This window comes from Myodes glareolus, chromosome 14 (genome assembly GCF_982192425.1).
Source record: "Myodes glareolus chromosome 14, mMyoGla1.1, whole genome shotgun sequence".
In the NCBI taxonomy this organism is placed as follows: Eukaryota; Metazoa; Chordata; class Mammalia; order Rodentia; family Cricetidae; genus Myodes; species Myodes glareolus.
Window position 1 is genome coordinate 60,337,252 of NC_142039.1, and position 18,802 is coordinate 60,356,053.

An 18,802-nucleotide genomic window follows, 5' to 3' on the forward strand; every position below is an offset into this window, starting at 1 on the left:
GAAGAAAATGTGGAAGAAAGTGGAAGTACATGAACAAGATTGCTCTTCCTGGTGCCAGGACCTTTGGTTATCAGACTCTATATTATTCTTCAATCTTTAAGCAAGTACTCACACTAGAGGCCTACTTCTAGTCTTCTGCCTCAGACTGAGAATGTGTCGTGAGTTGTTCTGAGACATCCACGTTCTTATACTGAGCAACTACTGCTTTCTCTAGCTCTCTACCCCTCCACACAGGGTGAAATTCCAGCGTCTGATGATGTGCACTGACTTAAAACAATGCCTGTATGCAATCTCTCTCTCTCTCTCTCTCTCTCTCTCTCTCTCTCTCTCTCTCTCTCTCTCTCTCTCTCTCTCTCTCTCTCTCTCTCTCTCTCTCTCTCTCTCTCTCTCTCTCTCTCCTGGGCTCAGTTGCTCTGGAGACCCCCTGATGAATATAGCACCAATGTAAGCTATGCATCCTTAACTTATTTCTCGTGATACCAAATCTGAATACTGTGTTGATTGTGAGAGCCTGAGGTAACTTTGACTTAACTTCCGTTTATTTATGAGTCTGTGACAGGGTCTGGATGGCAGCGCAGTGAGGCCTTCCCATGGAAGCAAGTCCATGGGACTTCCACAAACATGCATAGAGTGTAAGGAGCACGTGTGTGAGAGGAGAGAAAATAGTTGTCTATAATATGGGCAATCAAACATTATGGGACTCCCCAGGATGAGTTAAAGTCTCTTCTAAGACTGACCATAATTCAGCACTACTGTTTCTCGTGTGTGTGTGCATGTGTGTGCGTGTGTGTGTGTGTGTGTGTGTGTGTGTTAAAAATGTAGAGATCAGCTCACCCCAGACTTGTCAGGGACTCCTTCTCTGAAGGAACCTAGAATCCAGAGTGACAAGGTACACTGTGACCCACTCCTTGGTGCATTTTATGTGTCCCGAAAGCCAGACCTCTGGTGTTCTGGGCTTGCCTTCTGGGTTATTAAAGGGAGAGAGTGTAAAGCAGCCGTGAGGGCTTGAGTCCATGTCAGTCACCAAGACTGGCATCTCCACAGAATGGAGGAAACCTGGGGTTTGCGTTACACACAACACCTGGCTTTCAGGGTAGCCCTGGCCCCTCCCTTCTATGCAAGTAAATGCAACTGGAGTCAACTGGGAACAGATTAGGGAGGTGAAATAAAGCACACAGACTAAAAACCAGCAAGAAACGCTCCTGTCTACTATTAGAAAAATTAGAGACCATTTAACAACACGAGACCATTTTGTGTTGGAAATAAAAGTGGTCTTGAACGGAGAGTGCCAGGCCAACTCTGAGTACTGACATCCGGGCGAGATCAAATATAGATGCGAGGGCCGGGCCCAGACTAATCTGAGTTTACCTAAGTCCTTATTAGCGGATGAATGCCTGGTGAACCAGCTGTGTGAAAATTGGTCAGCACCAGCTTTCCAAATTCATCCCATGTTTCCTTGGTTAATTGTATAATTTTACTTGTATAACTGTCCATGTCAGAGGACAAACAGCATAGACATCCCCCTCTCAAAAAAAAAAAAAAATCTTAGATCTTTGTCAAAATCGGCTCTAGAAAACGTAGAATTCTAAAGAAGTAACCATAGTGAAGCTCTGCCCACCTTTTCTTCCCCCATGTATTTTTTTCTTAAGTTCTTTTAGACCTCATGGTCATACCTCATATATTAAGAGTCTAATTTGTTTAACATTTAGGTACTGAACATAAAGGCACCGCTAAACACTGATGAATGGGGCAGCTACTGAGCAGCGATAAATGGGAATGGGGGCCGAAGGAAGAGAGAGAAAGATACACACATGATTTTCATTTCCTAATAGGCATCCTGCCTGGAAACCTGTATCGGGACCTGAAATATGAATTGCTCCAAAGGCTGTGAGGGTTCCAAATGTCAACCTAAATTAGTAAGTGTCTTTAAATCTTCACGCTTTTGCCACATTTTGGAAATGTTTATTACACATCATAAATCTTATTCATATCCACATAAATTGAGTCCCCAGCCACGAGGGAGATGCGTTCCTCTACCCACGGATCTAAGGTTTTGACATCAAATATTGTGCTTGGAACAATGGAAGACTCTCTGCAGAGAAAGCTCATTTGAAGAGTAATACTCTTTCTACCTCCTATTGGTGTGGAAAAAAATTAATATCTCTGAGATTCTGTTTAGTGAATTTGGGTATGCGTGCGAGATAAATTGTCGAGTTCCCCAGTGCGTGTTTTCATAACTCATTTATACCACTACATCTGTGTTCTGATTGAGTACAGCAAGTGCAGTCATGGGGAATAAAACAAATCGAACAGAAATCAAAGTTTGTTAACATAGTATTAAAAAGGTGGTTTATAAAGGTCAGGCATGATCAACACTGTGATGTTCATATATGTATGAATAAAAAAAATAGCAAGATGAGAGAGTAATCAAGAAGTTGTGTTTAGGACATGGGATTGGCTGTTTCAAGATGCCTGAAAACCAAACCAGTAACTCAGAAACTGACCCATGGTGGTCAGACTTTTACCTTTCAAAATATGGATTTTTTAAATGCTATTAAATGTTATATTGCATACTTCTAAAGAGTAGAGAATTGTTGATGGAGGCTGCTCGTTCATTCCTGCCCACTCAGACTCGTAATAACCACACGAACTATATTATTTGCAGTACTGTTTGGTCAAAAACTTAAGTGTATTTCTAACTAGCTTTTGTATTCTACACTAACCCATCTCCATTAATCTGTGCATCACCATGACGTCGTGGCCTGCCAGCAAAGTTTTGGTGGGCTCCAGTGAAGGCGTCTTTCTCCTGTGGTGGCTACATGGCTTCTCACTGACTCCACCTTCTTTCTCCCAGCATTCAGTTTAGTTCCCCCCCAACTCTACTCTGCCCTTTCACAGGCCAAAGCAGCTTCTTTATTCATTAATGAATAAAAGCAACACATATACAGAAGAACTTTCCACATCAGAGAATCCTCTAATGAGAGGTTTGAAAGTCTGAGCATGTGCAGTTTTTGGAAAGGCTCACCTGGTTGTCCTGTCTTTTCTCTTTTTGCTTGAGTTTGCAGCGAAAAGCACGTGATTCTTTGGAATTGCTATGAACAGGGAAGCCTATTTGTGATCCTGCTGAGAAATCCAGTGCTCTAGGTTGGCATCACCCAACCCCGTGTCTTCCTGTCCAGGCTTTTCCCCAGGCTTGTTGCTTAGGTCCCTGCCCAGAGAGGAACACACAGACCTTGGGTTTGGGTTCAGTGACCCTTCAGCTTTAGTTCTGCCAAGACTGTTGTGGGTTACATGACAGCAAAACTGCAGGCAAGAAGGCCATAACTGAGTGGGGTCCATGGTCTTCTTTAGGAGCCTAGAAAGGCCCCTGCCAGCATTCAGATTTTAGTTCGAGAGACAACTGGCCCTACAGATCCACCTGGCCAGTGCCTAAGCCCTGGGTAGACTAGAACAAATGGTGCCAACTTTGTCCATCCAGCAGAATAGTGGAGAAAACAGTTTATTTCATTTTATGCTTTGTGAGTCAAGACCTCATACTGTAGCCAAAAACTTACTCTGTAGCCCAGGCTGACCTTGAGCTTGCAGACACCCCCTTACCTTAGATTCTCAAGTACTGAGATAAAACAGATTATCTACACCAAAGCTAACCAGAAAGCATGTTTTAAAAGCAGCTTTGTTACCCCAGTTCTGGAGATTCTACCATACCGATCCCGAGACAGGCTCAGGACACTACTTTCTTGGAAAAGAAACTCTCTGGGTAGTAGACCACATTGGAGGGTGTAGCTCTCAAGCTTCCTTCTTCACTGTGTACCTGCTATCCCCTGGTAACTAGCATATCAGCACATCAGCCCTGCTTCTCTTCTTAGGTGATTGTCGCTTCTGACCACACACACACACACACACACAGACACAGACACACACACACACACACAAACACAGACACACACACACGCATGCATGCATGCATGTATGCATGCATACACACAACATAAATCTCAATTATGAAAAACTTAGGTGGGAAAATAACTCACGCTAGTTTCCACAGCAGCTCCTCTGTCTAGCGGAAACTCTAAAACGTAGCTGAGATTGACTGAAGAAACACTTATGCCTTGTGGAACTGTCAATGCATCCTCCCCACTTCTAAAACTCTGCATTTCCCTCTTTTCCCCTAATCGCACCAAGAGAAAGAGTAACCTCATAGGCCCGTGCATCTTGGCGAAGAGGTGCTCAAGGATGTAACTCTTTGGATTATGTGATTTCAAGGAAAACACATTGCTATCACAAAAGACTGGCCCTTTATTAACTCTTCTTATGATTGCTGGTTGAAAGCAAGGAGTCTTTGGGGGGACTCTTTCCATCAATCCTTTTATTAACATAACCCAGTGTCCATTGATAAAATAGTTAATAAAGAAACTCATGCAAGATTGTTATTAAGTTTTCCCTTTGGAAGTCTATTTTATAGTTGGTGTTGTCAACTGTCATTAAATCAGTGCACAGCCTACAAAAAGAAAACGAAAGTCATAAAAAAAATCCAGTTTAAAAGAAAAAAAGCCCCAAGGCTTATCACTGGAACATGAAGAAACTTTCAGCATCTTCTAAACATTTAACGAACGCACCCGCAAGAATCCGCACAGAACCTTCGCTTACTCTCGGCCTTAACCGAAGATAACCTAGACCCGTGTCAGCTGCTGCCTGTCAGTTACTGCTGGAAAGCCGCGTCACCACGAGAAATGCATCAAGAGAAATAAATAGCTTCCAGTGAGGGTGCCTATGAGGATGGCCGCCCGCGACCAGAACTCTAGACAAATAATAGAGCGCATGGCCTGATCATGGCTCACGTGTCTGTAGATCCTTGATGATCCGCTTTTCATAAATCTGCCTGGCACTAATGACTGGAATGCATTTTTAATAAATTAATTTGGAATAGATGGTGCTCTTGAGGGAAGTTGGGACTTGACTCCACGTTATTAATAGTTAAAATGGAAGCATCAAATTAGAAAGACATCTGCAGCTGCTGTAATAGAGTCCGACCTACATGACAACTCCCTCCCCCCCCAGTTGATTTTAACATCACCATAGATTTGCATAGTCCTTACGGCTGTTCAGTGGGCTTGTACAAGCATTCCTCTTTTTGAAAAATGACTCGTTCTGTTTGGACCATATATTTTAAGGTGTCTACTCTATAGTCATTGGCAAGTATTACCTTATCCATGCACCACCCTTGTGTGCTTTCTATCTTGGTCCCACAAGACATCTAACTGGCACCAGGGCTGAGCACAATCCCTGGCAGAGCGATAGAGAATAATGGTCTAACTGGGCCAAAGGGGATCAGGGGCTGTGCGCTTGCTTTATCCAACTGACCTAGAAAGAACAAAGTCCGTATCAACGCCTGGAGGTTAATCCTTGCAATCCCAAATGCTCAAATACGCTGTTTACGTGACCTTCAGTACTTTATCTAGGTCACTAATGCCAAAGTGCGAATGACCTGCCTAAGAGAGGTAGTCAATGTCTCGCTGAGAGTAGCAAATGCTCCATTACAACTTTTTCTTTACATGAAACCTAATTAGGGTCGGCCTCCTGAAATCTAATTCTCCTTGGCCAGAAGAACTCAAGTGGGCAGAAGAAGTCCAGGGGGGTTCTGCTTTGTTTACTATCAAACACGACACAGCTACTAGAGTGGTTGGCACTTGGTAGGTGCCCAGTACATATGTGTTTGGGGCATGTTTATGTGGATGTATTAGTACAAGTATGTATAAATATGTATGTGGGCATGGGTGAGAAAACCAGGTATCTTCTTTCTCTCTCTCTCTCTCTCTCTCTCTCTCTCTCTCTCTCTCACTGGCATGGAACTCTTTGATTCCTCTTGATTGGATGACTAGTAAGCCCTAGGGAACTACCCACATCTACTTCCCAACAGAGATTAAAAATGTACACCAGCATGCCCCGTTGTTTGTTCATTCACGTGGAGTCTGAGGGTCTCAGGTTTACACGCTTACACAGCACGTGCTTTGTGGACTGACCTGTCTCTCTACCCCAGCCCTCAATGCTTCCGTGTGAAAAGAATGGCTATGTGCATAGCCATAGCTTCATCCATGAGCAAAGCAGCTTCATTCTTTCCACACCTACCATTGTCCAGTGTGGTATAGATGAAGCTTGCTCTTATGGATTCTTCATCCTGGGACCAAATCAACACGGATTGAAAAAACATTTGTTAAAAAAGAAAGAAAGAAAGAGGGGATCCTGAATGTATATGTAGTTTTCCTTACCATTATTCTTTAAACAATGCAGGATAACAGCTATTTATACAACCTTTACATTATAGAAGGTGTCATAAGTAACCTAGGAACAACTTAAAGTACACGGGTCTATAAACAGTTTCTATGCCAACACTGTGCCAGTTTATGCGAGTCTCGAGCATGTGAGGATTGTGCTGTCTAAGTGGGAGTCTGGATCCTACAGTGAGCGATGACTGTAGTCAGTCCAATTCTTTCTTTGCAGTGACCTCTCTTTTCAGAACCATCAGACTGATGTGATAATTACCGCTTGCCTTATGTAAATAAAATATAATTATTTTCCCTACACTCATCAAACGCTGAGTGCAATGCAAAAAATCAGTCCCTATAAGCACACAGGCCTCATAATAGGACCATCAGCCTTGTCTTGATAATGAATGACTGCTTCATAGAAGACAGAGACTGAAGCCTGGCACTTAAAACAAATTACCCTGTTCTTTTCCCTTAAAACCTGTTCCTGATCTGATAACTGGCAGCCTGCAGCAGTGTTGTGAAATAAACCCGCAGACACTCTGGGATCAGAGTGACGCCACCTGCCTGGGCTCTCACACTAGCAGGCTGGTGGCGGCGGGGCTGGTTCTAGCACCCATTAGCATGAGCTAATGAATAAGCATTCCCTTGCCGCCACATCTCTTGCCTGTTATTAGCCAAAATCTGAACTTCAGCTTAATTGTAGGAACCAGCCCGCCCATGGCAGATAGAGGGCATGGCCCCCATTGTTGTGGTTGCGTTCAAAGTGCTAATTGGGGAGACCATGACAGCTAACGGGCCCCAGCACTACACCGAGCAGCAGGTGGAGTGCTGGGAGAAGAGACTCAGAGATAAAACATGGCGTCTTCAAAAGCCCTCAGGATTTGATTTTTCTCACACTTATTTAGCTTGCCACCTTCAACTCGATTTCTTAAGGACAAGGGGATTGTATGAATCTAGTTTCTCATATTTTCTTTCTGTTTCTCTCTAACTTTTCTGAATTGAGGATCGATCATCACCTAGATTATACATCTACTACCCACCCTCCAAATTTCTTGCACCACTCCTGGCTTCTGTGTGTCTACCCAGAGACTTGCCTTCTTTGCTAGGGAATAAAGTGAAGACTCAGAAATATTTGAAAAACAAAAGACATCAGTTTCTATATCAGGAATTCATGCCAAGTTTTTGAGTGTTGTTAAAACTCTGCTGTATTTCAAGAGCCCTTTGGTGTTGGGATGTCTACGGGGTACTTTTCTTGTTGCTATGACAAAATGCCTGGCGGAGGCAACACAAAGGAGCAGGGCCTGTTTCAGCTCAGGCTTTGAGAGACTGCAGAGGAAGTATGGCAGAGATCTTGGTAGCTCTGAGCTGCGGCATGCCGGCTTTGAGGATACTTGCTTACATATTGATGGATCAGGAAACAGAGAGAGATTGAGCTGGAAATGAGGCTGAGCTGTGACCCCTAAGACTCCCCCCCCACACCATTGACCTGTGTCCTTCAGTGGAGTCCCAGCTCCCATAGGCTCTACAGCTTCCAAGAGCAGCGGCAACCAACCGTGAAGCAAGAATTCTAGCATGTGAGCCTACAAGGACTGTTTTTGCACTCAAACCATAACTGAATGTTCAGGATTTGCCTTTATCTATATTTAAACCCTATGACTCATACTGGCAAGGTCTCCTTTCTTTCTGTCCATTTTTCCATCTTAGAATGGGTCTAATCCTCTCAATGGCTACTTACTTCTTACATCCAATAGGAGGATTTTGGTCATGATTGACAGCAAAGACCTTAACAACATTAAGCAAAGTAGATTTTTGATATCTCTCATTTAAAAATCAGGAAACGGATTGGTGTCAAGTGCAATGTTATTCAAAAGCTCAAATGTCATGAAGTCTGCTATCTTGCTCTCCGTTTTCCCAGGCTGTTTCCAGTAAGATGTTTCGTTCTTGGAATTCCAACTGAGATCAGGGCAGGACTCTGCAACATCTTCCTTGAGCCTGTTACCCAGGGCAGAGGAGAAAACAATTTGTTTCCTAAGCTTGAATCTCAATAACTTTGACTGACTAGATTGGCTCACACATTGACTGACTAGATTGGCTCAGTATTGAGCCGTGGACTATTCACTGTCATGGAGAAATCTGCATGCAGATTCCATTATCACATACTTCATGCCCAGATCCTGGCCTGCTGCTTGAGAACAATATGAACTGAGAGTTGGGTGGGGCATCCCTCAGGCAAAGGTAAGCCTAGTGCCTCGTGGTGCAGAAATGAACAAAAGGTGACATCCACAGCAACAGCAACCCACTGATTTATCACAGGAGACTGATTACCCAAAGAGTGACTCGGAGCAATGACTTAAATTGCAAACACCTTGAATCTCTTAACTTTAAAGATAGAGGGAGACATGAGCGCACAGTATGCCCCCCTAAGAGCTTGTTCACCCACACAGTCCTGCAGGAGCTGGGAGGGCTTTCAACAAGCATGGGGTGCACGGTACAGATTTCCTCCAGCCATTGCACGTCTACTTAAAGTGTCCCTTATTTCCAGAGATTATGTTCCAAGAGCCTGCATGGCCCCCGAAAGCTCAGGGAGTAGCAACCCCTGCATGTGCTGCTTCATTTCTCTCTAAACACCTTAAATTAACAGGTAGAATGAGTTCACAGGAAGCAGCAGAATTTAAAAACAAAAATTTGACATGAGGGTTTAGAGGTGGTACATCGCCGACGATAAGAGCTATCTGCCATTTGAGTGTGATGGTTGTGATTCAATCAGTGTGTCCCAAACTGAATTTGAAGTTGATAATATGTTTGTGCCATACTAGGGGGATGGAGAAGTCCCCATCCGCAGCCTGGACTTACCTACATAGGATGCTGGGAAGAATGAGGTTGTTTTAATAGGGTGTTGGAACTTTGTGTAGTCTTCCAATGTTCTTGCTTCCTGTGAACTTCAGGAAGAAGACAATTAGGGAAATACTTTAGCCAGTATTATGAGTGATGGGTGCATTCCTGTGATTGCTAATGGCTGAGTGTACACCATGCTGCAAAATATCAGTGGGGAGGTTTGGCAACAACCCATTATGATGGTGATTATCACTATAAATTGACTTTAAGTTGATATAATTAGCAGTAAAGCTAAAGTAATATTTATACTGATACGAATTCTACCTAAGTCATACTAGTGCAAAGAAACTGTCAGTGTTGACATGGTGGGAATAGTTTGATCTTGCAGGGAGGGATATATATATATATATATATATATATATATATATATATATATATGTGTGTGTGTGTGTGTGTGTGTGTGTGTGTGTGTGTATACATATATACACACATATATATATGGTATATACTATATACTTTTCTCTCTTCTTCACAGGTAAAGCCACAGAACTTTGCATGTCTGGAGACTATAACTTAGCCAAGCAATTCTCACTAAGGATAAATATGCACTCTCTAGGTAGGTCTGGCCTGGAGTCACTAAGCTGGGAAAGGAGGGGAAAGAGGGAGCTAGGAAGAGTTAAGAGGAAGTGTGATGGATACTAAGTGATTGTGAGTTCCAGTGACAATGACTAGAACAGTGAGCCAATAATGATCATTTGTTTCAAGGACACAGGCAGAAGGGTAAGATTTTGGGGTCACTCGAGTTGGAGTCCCATGTCTTGGGCTCTATCTCTGCTCTGAGATGTTGGATGCTATGTGGCACATTACATTTTCAAGCTCATCAGCATCGTATGGCGCTTTGCTCCGTGAAGGGTCCGCCAGACTCCTTCATTTCAATCCCGGCATCTAAGATACCAAGGTACTTGTTTCCCTCTTCTTTGTTAGCTCTTTGCCTAGACTGCTCTCAACCCATGGGACCATCCCTGCTGTAACTGGGTTTTCTCTACTTTAGGAGGAAGGGAATATGGGAATAATAAGGAATTTGTGAGAAGAAAAAATTGTAAGTGGTAGAGGTGGGGTGTGGCTCTGGAACCAGCCCGTTTTGAAGCCATTCCATCTCTGGAGTATCTGTTCAGTGGGCACTGTTCATTCCATAAGTATTTTTAAAGATGTTCATTCACTAGGCAATGTTCTGGAAGCTTTAGAAACACCAGTGAACTAATGAAGTGAAGACTTCCGTCTTCTGGAAATCTGTACACCAGCGTCCTGGTCAACCATGTCCCAGATACATTAAATAAAAGTTTCTGGAAAGAAACAATTAACAGGGTTTTAATTGCATAGAGTTCTGAGGGGTGTGAGGAAACCTCATGTTGTGATGTCCTCTGGCTCCACCTCAGCTAAGCTAGGACCCGCCTCCCCATTCCCTGTATCCATGCTGTATGCCCTTCTAACCCGGCCATCAATCACTTTCAGTTGCCATATTGACTATCAGATCAAGCAACCTTCATTTTATTTCACAGTGTACCCCAAACACAAGCGGAGCGATGCTGGCAGCTGAGATACACTGAAGAAATTATTGCTATGTGTCCTTCCATGTAAGCGCAAGCAAATGCAAGCATGGGACAGGGATATCTGAAGAGGGGCCGGGTTTATATAACCTTTGTTATAGTGGATTGCTAAATGTGTTTTATTTAAATGCTCATCTCTTACTGTAAATAATTTATAAATTAAACTTTTTCATAGGGGGTTTTGAGGGTGTACCTGTGAAAGGGATTGTGGGACTCTGGCCTCTTCCTCTTCCGTTTCCTGTCAATGAGATGTGCTGTTTATTCCCTACACACGCTTCCGGGTATTACCATCCGGCTCCCACCAGAGGCCTGAAGGTAAAGGCTTGGCCTCATCCTGGAATGGAAACTGAAACTATGAGTCCAAATAAACCTCTGTTTTTCATAACTTAATTGTCTCGAGTACTTTGTTATAGTGACAGAAATCTGACAGTAACATAGGGCCCAATACTGTTCATTGCTAGAGAAATGGAGGCTGCAGAATTTCTCTATCCTCGGCCAGGGTCTCTGAACGATTGCTAAGGGGTGGGTGAGGTGGGAAGAGATATTTATTCTTGAGCTTCAAGGAGGTGAGAAGAAATGAGACGTCCAAGGACTGCTGGGACACTGTGCAACATCTGTCAACATCATCTTCGGCAAATTAAAACTTCAGCTCCTATAAAAAATGAGTATAAATAAGGAGCAGTGATCAATGAGAAATACAAGCAGGGCTGCCTAGGTGCTTTGGTTAAAGTCAAGCCCGATGACCTTAGTTCAAGCCCCGGGACCCACCTGGTATTGGGAGAAAACTGACTCTGGTTTGTTGTCTGACTTCTGCTCACTCACGTAGTCAGAGGAGCTAGGGGCTGAGGGGGAGATCTGGGCTGCATTTCCTATCCCTGGAATAAAATGCTATTAAAGGGAAACTTAGAAAAGAAGTCTATTTCTTGGTGTTGTAGGCTGGGAAATCCAAGAACACGGTGCTAGCTGCTAAGTACCTCACGCTGTTTCTAATAGGGTGGAGAGACCGCTAGCTTGGGCTTTTCATTGTCTCCCAGAGCCATGAACACCACCTCACCCTTGCGAGGTGAGTTATCATCTTGCCCTGATAACTTCCCAAAGGCCTCACCTCCTGTAGCCATTAACGAGTGAACCTGGAGATTCACTTTCCAACACACGAGCGTGTTGAGGAGTCACTCAAACCATAGCAAGGACTCCCCAGGCCCCCATAGGGACATGCAAGGGAGGCGGCCGGCAGGGTACCTTCTGGAATATACGCCTTCTCCTGTTTTCCCAGGCACCGTATGAAGAATGCTAAGTGGTCATCCAAAGCAAAGCCAGGCACACACACACTGATTTGCACATCCTTTCTTCCAGTACCCAAGGAAGTGGACAAATTTACTTTCATGGTAGAAAAAAAAAATAAAGGATCAAATCATCTTTTCCTTAAAATATGCCAGGCTGCCCTTGTAAGAGAAGTATTTCTGTAGCAGTCAGAGGAAGCAGGCCAGTGCTTGCTGACAGAGGAATATGGAGCTTACACGCCTGTGCTCTATATCAAGTGTGTGTGTGTGTGTGTGTGTGTGTGTGTGTGCGCGCGCGCGTGTGTGCATGCATGTGTACGTATGCGTGTGCGTGCATGTGTGTGTGTGTGTATGTGCGAGCATGCGTATGTGTGTGTCCTTGGACAAGTCGTTCAACCTCAAAGGGCTCAGCATCCTTTCTGCAGTCCACAGGCCAGCAGCTTTCGTTAGGATTCATTGTATTCATACAGAGGAAGCTTCTAGAGGGGGCCCTGTCAGCTGACATCAGAAAGAGCAGTGTGTGCGCCGTGATTGCCTCCCAAAGCCTTCACTGGATAAGGCTCTGGCTTCCTTTCCCAAGCTGAGCTCCGTTTCTTTACATCACAGCTTTCCTCCTGCCAACTCGGGCTAAGAAGTGTGCTAACAACAATCTTTGGAACTTCCTTGCAAGTCTCTTTCCCATTCGGCAGTAGCGAAGTCACATTTTAGCTTCGAAATGAACGGAAAGGACTGGCCTTCGCCTCAGCCCCAAATCCCTAGGCAACATAGACACGAGAAATGTGTGCACTGGTTGTTGAAGACATCTCACAACTAGGGTCTAATGCTCTTCGCCCTCAGTAGCATCTCATAACAGAAGAGGCTTCTTTCTGCCTCGAGTTTCTTTTATGCTTTTTCTGGCAGTGTCCTTGCTGCTAGGGGGCTTCCTTAACATCAGTTGGAAACCATGCAGGACACTGCCTGTGTTGGATACCACCTATCTGCAGCTTAATCATGTAAACATCCAGCCAACTGATGCTTTATGCCTGAGCCTTGTAGATGGCATAACTTTGGTATCCGGGAGGAAGAACACCAGTCCTTTCCAGATGAGACTTTCATTTCTTGAGTGTCCTTTGCTATTGTTTCTAGAACAAAAAAAAAAATGAATATTGATTGGCAAGGCCTCTCTTGATGGGATTTCACATTACAAATACATTGGATTTGAGCCTAGGCTCACACTATACGTGTGAACACACACAAGAGTGCCCATGTGCACACACAGAGTCAGGCACGTCCAGTGAGACAGAGCCCCTCTTACACATCGCTTGTATTCTGTGGCCCTGCATTCCATCAAAGCTTTCATTTACTGGCAAAGGGATACGCCCTTCTGAAGGAAGTACCTAGAGTGGAGATGCTCATAGGTCATTTAACTGTGATATTTGGCCAAGGCAGGCTTTGAGTTGGGGAGCTACAGTGTGCCTGGGGGGTTGGATGGTATGCACAGGATGATGGAGAGGACACATTGCTCAGGGCCTGGATCTGGTGGGGAGGAGTCTCATATTAGAGCCGTGTACCCTGGGCTGGTCAGAAACAACATGTCTGGGAGCCTGTTTCCCAGGAACTGACGTGGTCATGGTCCCCAGGGTGTGTGTTATCAACTCTCCCTCTCTCCTCTCAGGCTTCCAGTTACACTTCGTTAATACTGCCGATTTCAATCACAGGTTGTAAGGGATGAGAGGAACTAGAGTCATCTGGTTTATTTTTCTCATGGATTTTTCATTTTCAATTTATTAATTTTTTTGATTAGCACATAGAGAAATGGGTTTTATTGTATCATTTTCATATATACATATATATATATATTTGTGTGTGTGTGTAGTTTCCAAATATGTCAAATATATATATGTTATATATCTGTTTTCTTCAGGCTGGACCACAGCCTTTAGTGATACAGGTAGACTGGCAAACCTGTGGTCCAGTCTGGGGAACCCTCATCATTCATCAGTTTTTTACCTAATACGTTGTCTTTCTCTCTAGCCACTGCTGCAGTAAATGATGGCCTGCCTCCAATATTGTCAGGGCCCCGCCCCACTACCACTGCCCATTCTCACTGCAGAATGTCACAAGTTGTGTTCCCTGTGGCCTTGGGACCTAGGGTGTCAGGGAGGAATGCCTTCCCCTTACCGCAGGGCATGAACTGCATCTCTGCATCTGCTCCTCTACCTGACCCACAGCCACAGTGACACTCCTGGGTGAGGCGGGCAGGCAGCAGCCGGCTCACCCTGTCCCTTGTGACTTCTGTCTTCTGCTTCCTTTTTCTTAGTTTGAAACAAAAATGACAGTAGTAGACTCTGGGGCTGGGGATGGAGCTCAGCAGGCAAAGTGCCTGCCCAGCATGTGTGAGGCTCTGGGTTCAATCCCTAGCACTGAATAAACCAGGTACAATGCTGAATGCTTGCTTTTCCTGTACTCTGTACATAAAGGCAGGAGGATCAGAAGTTCAAGGTCGCTATTGACTATGGAGTGAGTTGGAAGGCATCCTGAGCTCTTACATTAGACCCTGTCTCAAAAAAAATCAGCAAATAGAATAATTTTTGTTGGACCTGGCCATAAATATTCAGATACATTAAACTTTCTATTAGTCAGGACAGATGGTATTCTCAAAATGCCAGTAAGGGTCACAGCCCAGCAATGAAATATCAGTTTCCCTTTTCCTAAACCTAGGTGAACTTCAGTGGAGGAAGTTGTCTTATTAGGGTTTCTACCACTGTGAAGAGACCCCATGGCCATGCCAACTCTTTTAAAGGAAGATACTTAATTGGGGCTGGCTTACAGTTTCAGAGGTTTAGTTGGTTATTGTCATGGTGGGAAGCAGGCCAGCACATAGGCAGACATGGTCCTGGAGGAAGAGCTTGGATTTATTACATCTTGATCCACAGGCAGCAAAAGGAGACTATGAACCACACTGGGCTTAGCTTGAGCATATGATACCTCAAAGTGAGACCTCACAGTTACAAACTTCTCCAAGAAGGCTATACCTACAACAACAAGATCACACCTCCTCACTCTGCCATTTCCTATGAGCCAAGCATTCAAACACATGAATCTATGGGGGGCCATTCCTATTTAAGCCGGCACAGAAGTGATACCCAGATGCCATCATACCTCCCCGGGGTGGGTGTGTCGTCTCAGAACCTTGGGCTGACTGACAAATGGCTTTGAAACTGGAGTGGCTTCCACTCCTCTGTTCAGATAGACTCCACTCTACTGGTGTGCACAAGAATCCTCTGCCAGTTCTACAGGTCATTAATTATCTGTCGGCTGAGGGAGGGTCATGTGACATCTCAAACCTCTCTAGAATCTTGAAATACGATGTCTTAGAATAGTACACCTCACTAGGTTCTTGTTAGCTCATTGGTAGGACAGTTCGCTTTACAACTGGTGATAAAGAAGACGCCGTCTTGAAGGACAGTCGCCATCTAATGACATGTTACTGCTGAGCGGACATCACACACGGATGGAACTGAGCCAGGAGAGAGGTGGAGAGGATGTTGAGCAGACATGGCTTCACACCCCAGGACTTCCACCTACCAGGAGCACAGCCCATCTCTGTGGAAACCCCTTTTCTCACCTGGGAAGTGGGTGCTGTATCTTAGTTACAGGGTCAGCATCACAATCAGAGGTGAGACAGTTTGCACACCTGTGCACATGCACTTGCACATTCACGTTTATGAGATAGCATTGCTTGCTAGAGCAAAGAAAGGAGCACAACCCAAGTGTCTGTGGAAGGACAAGGAACTGGCAGTTTGCAGCACTTACCTACAGGGACATTGCTCAACATTCCCAAGAAGGCAGTTCTGACGGACGCATGCTGTGACATGGGCGAATGGTGGCTTGTGCTCCAAGAAGAAAGCCAGGCACTAAAGGATAAGCAGTATGACTCTGCTGACATAAAGCACCTAAAATGATCAAAGTCACAGGCAGAGTAGAATGGTCATCAAGGCCATGGTGATGGGGAGGGAAAGTTACTGCTGAATGTGCACAGAGCTTTAGTTTGGGATGCTGAAAAGTTTTGGAGATGGATGGTGGTGATGGTCTCGTAACAGTAAATTCTCTCAAGCTCTTGAAGGGCACACTTAAATGTGTAAATCTAATATAAATAAATATAAATTTAATATAAATAAAGAAATTTATATTAGGAGAACTTATATACACACACATGAAGTTGTAGTGCCCTTCACAGAGTCTTGCTTTTTGAAAGATGTTCAGCAAGCATCGTGACAAGAGGTTAGAACTCACAGTGGAGCCTTCTGTGAATGAAGCAGGGATAATTTATGTTACTTTCTTACATTGCGTTTATTCCATTGGTACAAAGACTCTTGAGGTGTTTTTCATCCCATCTTGAGATCCAAATGAAATCGTCACATATTTAGGGGATAAGCAGAAGACACTCACGGAAACAATAAAGAAGCTAAGATAAATCAAATCTTTCCCAATTTGCACTTTTGAAGAATGCCTGATTCCCTGGATTTCTTAGACTGGCTTTGTCCAGATGGGACAACTGGAGGCAAGATGGAGCTTCTACGGACAGGTTTCCTGGTCTTGACCTGGAGTCTATACATCTTCCCCCGCCTACTGAGGCCTACTCCCCACAGGCAGGCCTCACTAAGTAAAAAAAAAAAAAACAAACAGATTTTCTTTGGTCAGGGAAACATGCCGTTGCAGTCTGAGGCTCCCTGGAAATGGTCACTAACAAAACGAAATGCGTCTAATGCTAACAGAGCCCCGATTCATTGCTCTCGGAGCCTGTAGCGTTTTATACTCCTCTGCGAGCATAATCAAGGGAGTGATTCTGAACCTTGTTAATCAGAAAGGGCCCTTTAAAAATGTCATGCTGTCAATATAAAACTTTGCTAAATTGCATTATAAATGCCAGATTCAGTCAACTAACACATTTAACACCGTTTCTTAAGTACAGTTTAGATTTTATCCGTGCCAGGGAGAATGAGAAAAATACCTCAGGAGAGCCGAAGCCCGTGGATTCATTCTGCTCTGCTCGCTTCCCCCAGAGAGGGATTATAAATATTTTATCCTGAAGCCAAGCCATACTTCTAGTGTTATTGTCAATACGGCACCTCCCCCCAAGGTTGCTGGCTTTAGAACTGGATGATTCGTACAGCGGTAAGGTTAGCAGGGGTAAGTGTCTCAGAATTGCTGTTCAATTAGCTGCCAGTTCCTCAGACTCCCACTTCATGCCAGAGAGGTAAGGTAAGAGGGAAGGCTGTGAGGTGGGAGTTGAGTGTCTTCGGCACCTGCCAAGGAGAAAAGAGGACTTACAGCGTCACTGCTGAGGAATCCAAGACCGTTAAAGCAAGTTTTATATCAGGGAGCGTATTAGCTGTCTTTTCTCATCACTGTGGCAAAATGCCAGACACTAACAACTTAGAAAGAGAAGAGAGAAGTTATTTTGGCTCATGGTTTTGGGAGTTCAGTCCCTGGTCACTTAGCACGTGTGTTTGGGCAGGACACCATGGTGGTGGGAGCGGGTGGCAAAGGTACTTCTTCATGTCATGGTAAATAGGATGAGGAAAGAGGGAGGGGACACTGGCTCCACTCAGAGCTCGCTTGTTTCTTTTTCTTCTTTTGTTTGAACCCCCAGCTCAGATAATGGTGCTCTCTAATAGGGCAGGCCTTCCCTACTCAGATAACTCTCCCTGGAAACATCCTTCATAGCACACCCATTCCTCAGCAACCTCTTAGGTATGTCCCAGCCCATTCAAGTTGCAATGAAAGCCAAGGATCACAGGGAAAATTCACTGGTAAGTTTGCAAAAGTCCAACCTCTTCTGTTCACTAAAGGACTTTATTTGTATACTGTTTTCCCTGATTCTATGCAGTCCGTTCTCCTAACTTACTGTTCTGATTTGGAACAGCCCAATTAAAACTTCTAGAGCTTGAAGTTTGACTGGAAGCATTTACAGATCTGAAAATAGTCACCAATATTAGGATCTCTGACTGTAAAGGAAGTCTTTTCTCAAGATAACTAGGCGACAATTTCTGCGTGCAAGCTTACTCCAAGGCAAAATGATCTCAGCCTACTTACCAGGATATTGTTTTGAAATATTAGCAGCTTCCTCCTCTACCCGTTGCTGGTTCTTCCTTTTATCTGGTCTCCTAGACTATTCCAAGTTCGTTATCTTAGAAGCAGAAACCAAGGCGACACACGAGGTCTTTCCATGGCTGTTGATTTTCTCAGCTCTTGCCCTTCTGTTCAAGTTTCATTTCTGTTGCTGTGATGAAACTCTCCGACCAAAAGTGATTTAGGTTTATTTACAACTCCAGGGCAGAGTCCACCACTGAAGGCAAGTCTGCTGTCATCCCACACCACAGTACACCTCTTTCTATCCGAGAAGCACAGCAGGAACCATGGAAAATGCTGCTTGTTGCTTGGCTTGCGGGCACCTGGTGTATACTCTGTGAGCTTTCTTGTATGATTTGGGACCATCCTCCTAGGGATGGTAACACCCACAGTGGGCTGGGCTTTGCTACATCAATCAGTAATCAAGACAATCTTCCCCGCCCCCCACTGATCCGCTCATAGGGCAATCTGATCTAACCAAAACCTCCGTTGAAGCTCTTCTCTCAGATGATTCTAGGTTGTCATGTGAAAACCAGCCAGGACACCCTCTAAAAAGCACACAGACCTGCGAGTGCATTATAGAACAGCCAACATTCACTGAGAACTTTCCATGTGCTAGGCCCTATTGGTATATGTTCTTATCTCTCATTTTCTCTCCTTTTCAGTAAGATGAGAACAATATTTTACTCCCATTTCGCAG

General features: G+C 44.3%; 1 long non-coding RNA gene across 3 annotated transcripts; it reads right to left on the bottom strand.

The window, feature by feature from the left end:
• Nucleotides 1-4,348: 4,348 nt before the first annotated feature.
• On the bottom strand, nt 4,349-18,450 carry LOC146892057 (uncharacterized). 3 transcript variants are annotated; one of them, XR_015005166.2, is made up of 6 exons: nt 18,067-18,450; nt 15,784-15,923; nt 10,902-11,360; nt 9,120-9,205; nt 8,002-8,258; nt 4,349-6,175 (listed from the first exon to the last, which is right to left on the bottom strand). It is a non-coding gene; the product is annotated as an uncharacterized LOC146892057 (long non-coding RNA). The 3 variants fall into 3 exon arrangements; XR_015005167.1 differs by lacking the exon at nt 4,349-6,175 and adding an exon at nt 11,477-11,583 and having other exon boundaries at nt 8,109-8,258; XR_015005168.1 differs by lacking the exon at nt 4,349-6,175 and having other exon boundaries at nt 8,109-8,258; nt 9,120-9,198.
• Nucleotides 18,451-18,802: the final 352 nt, after the last annotated feature.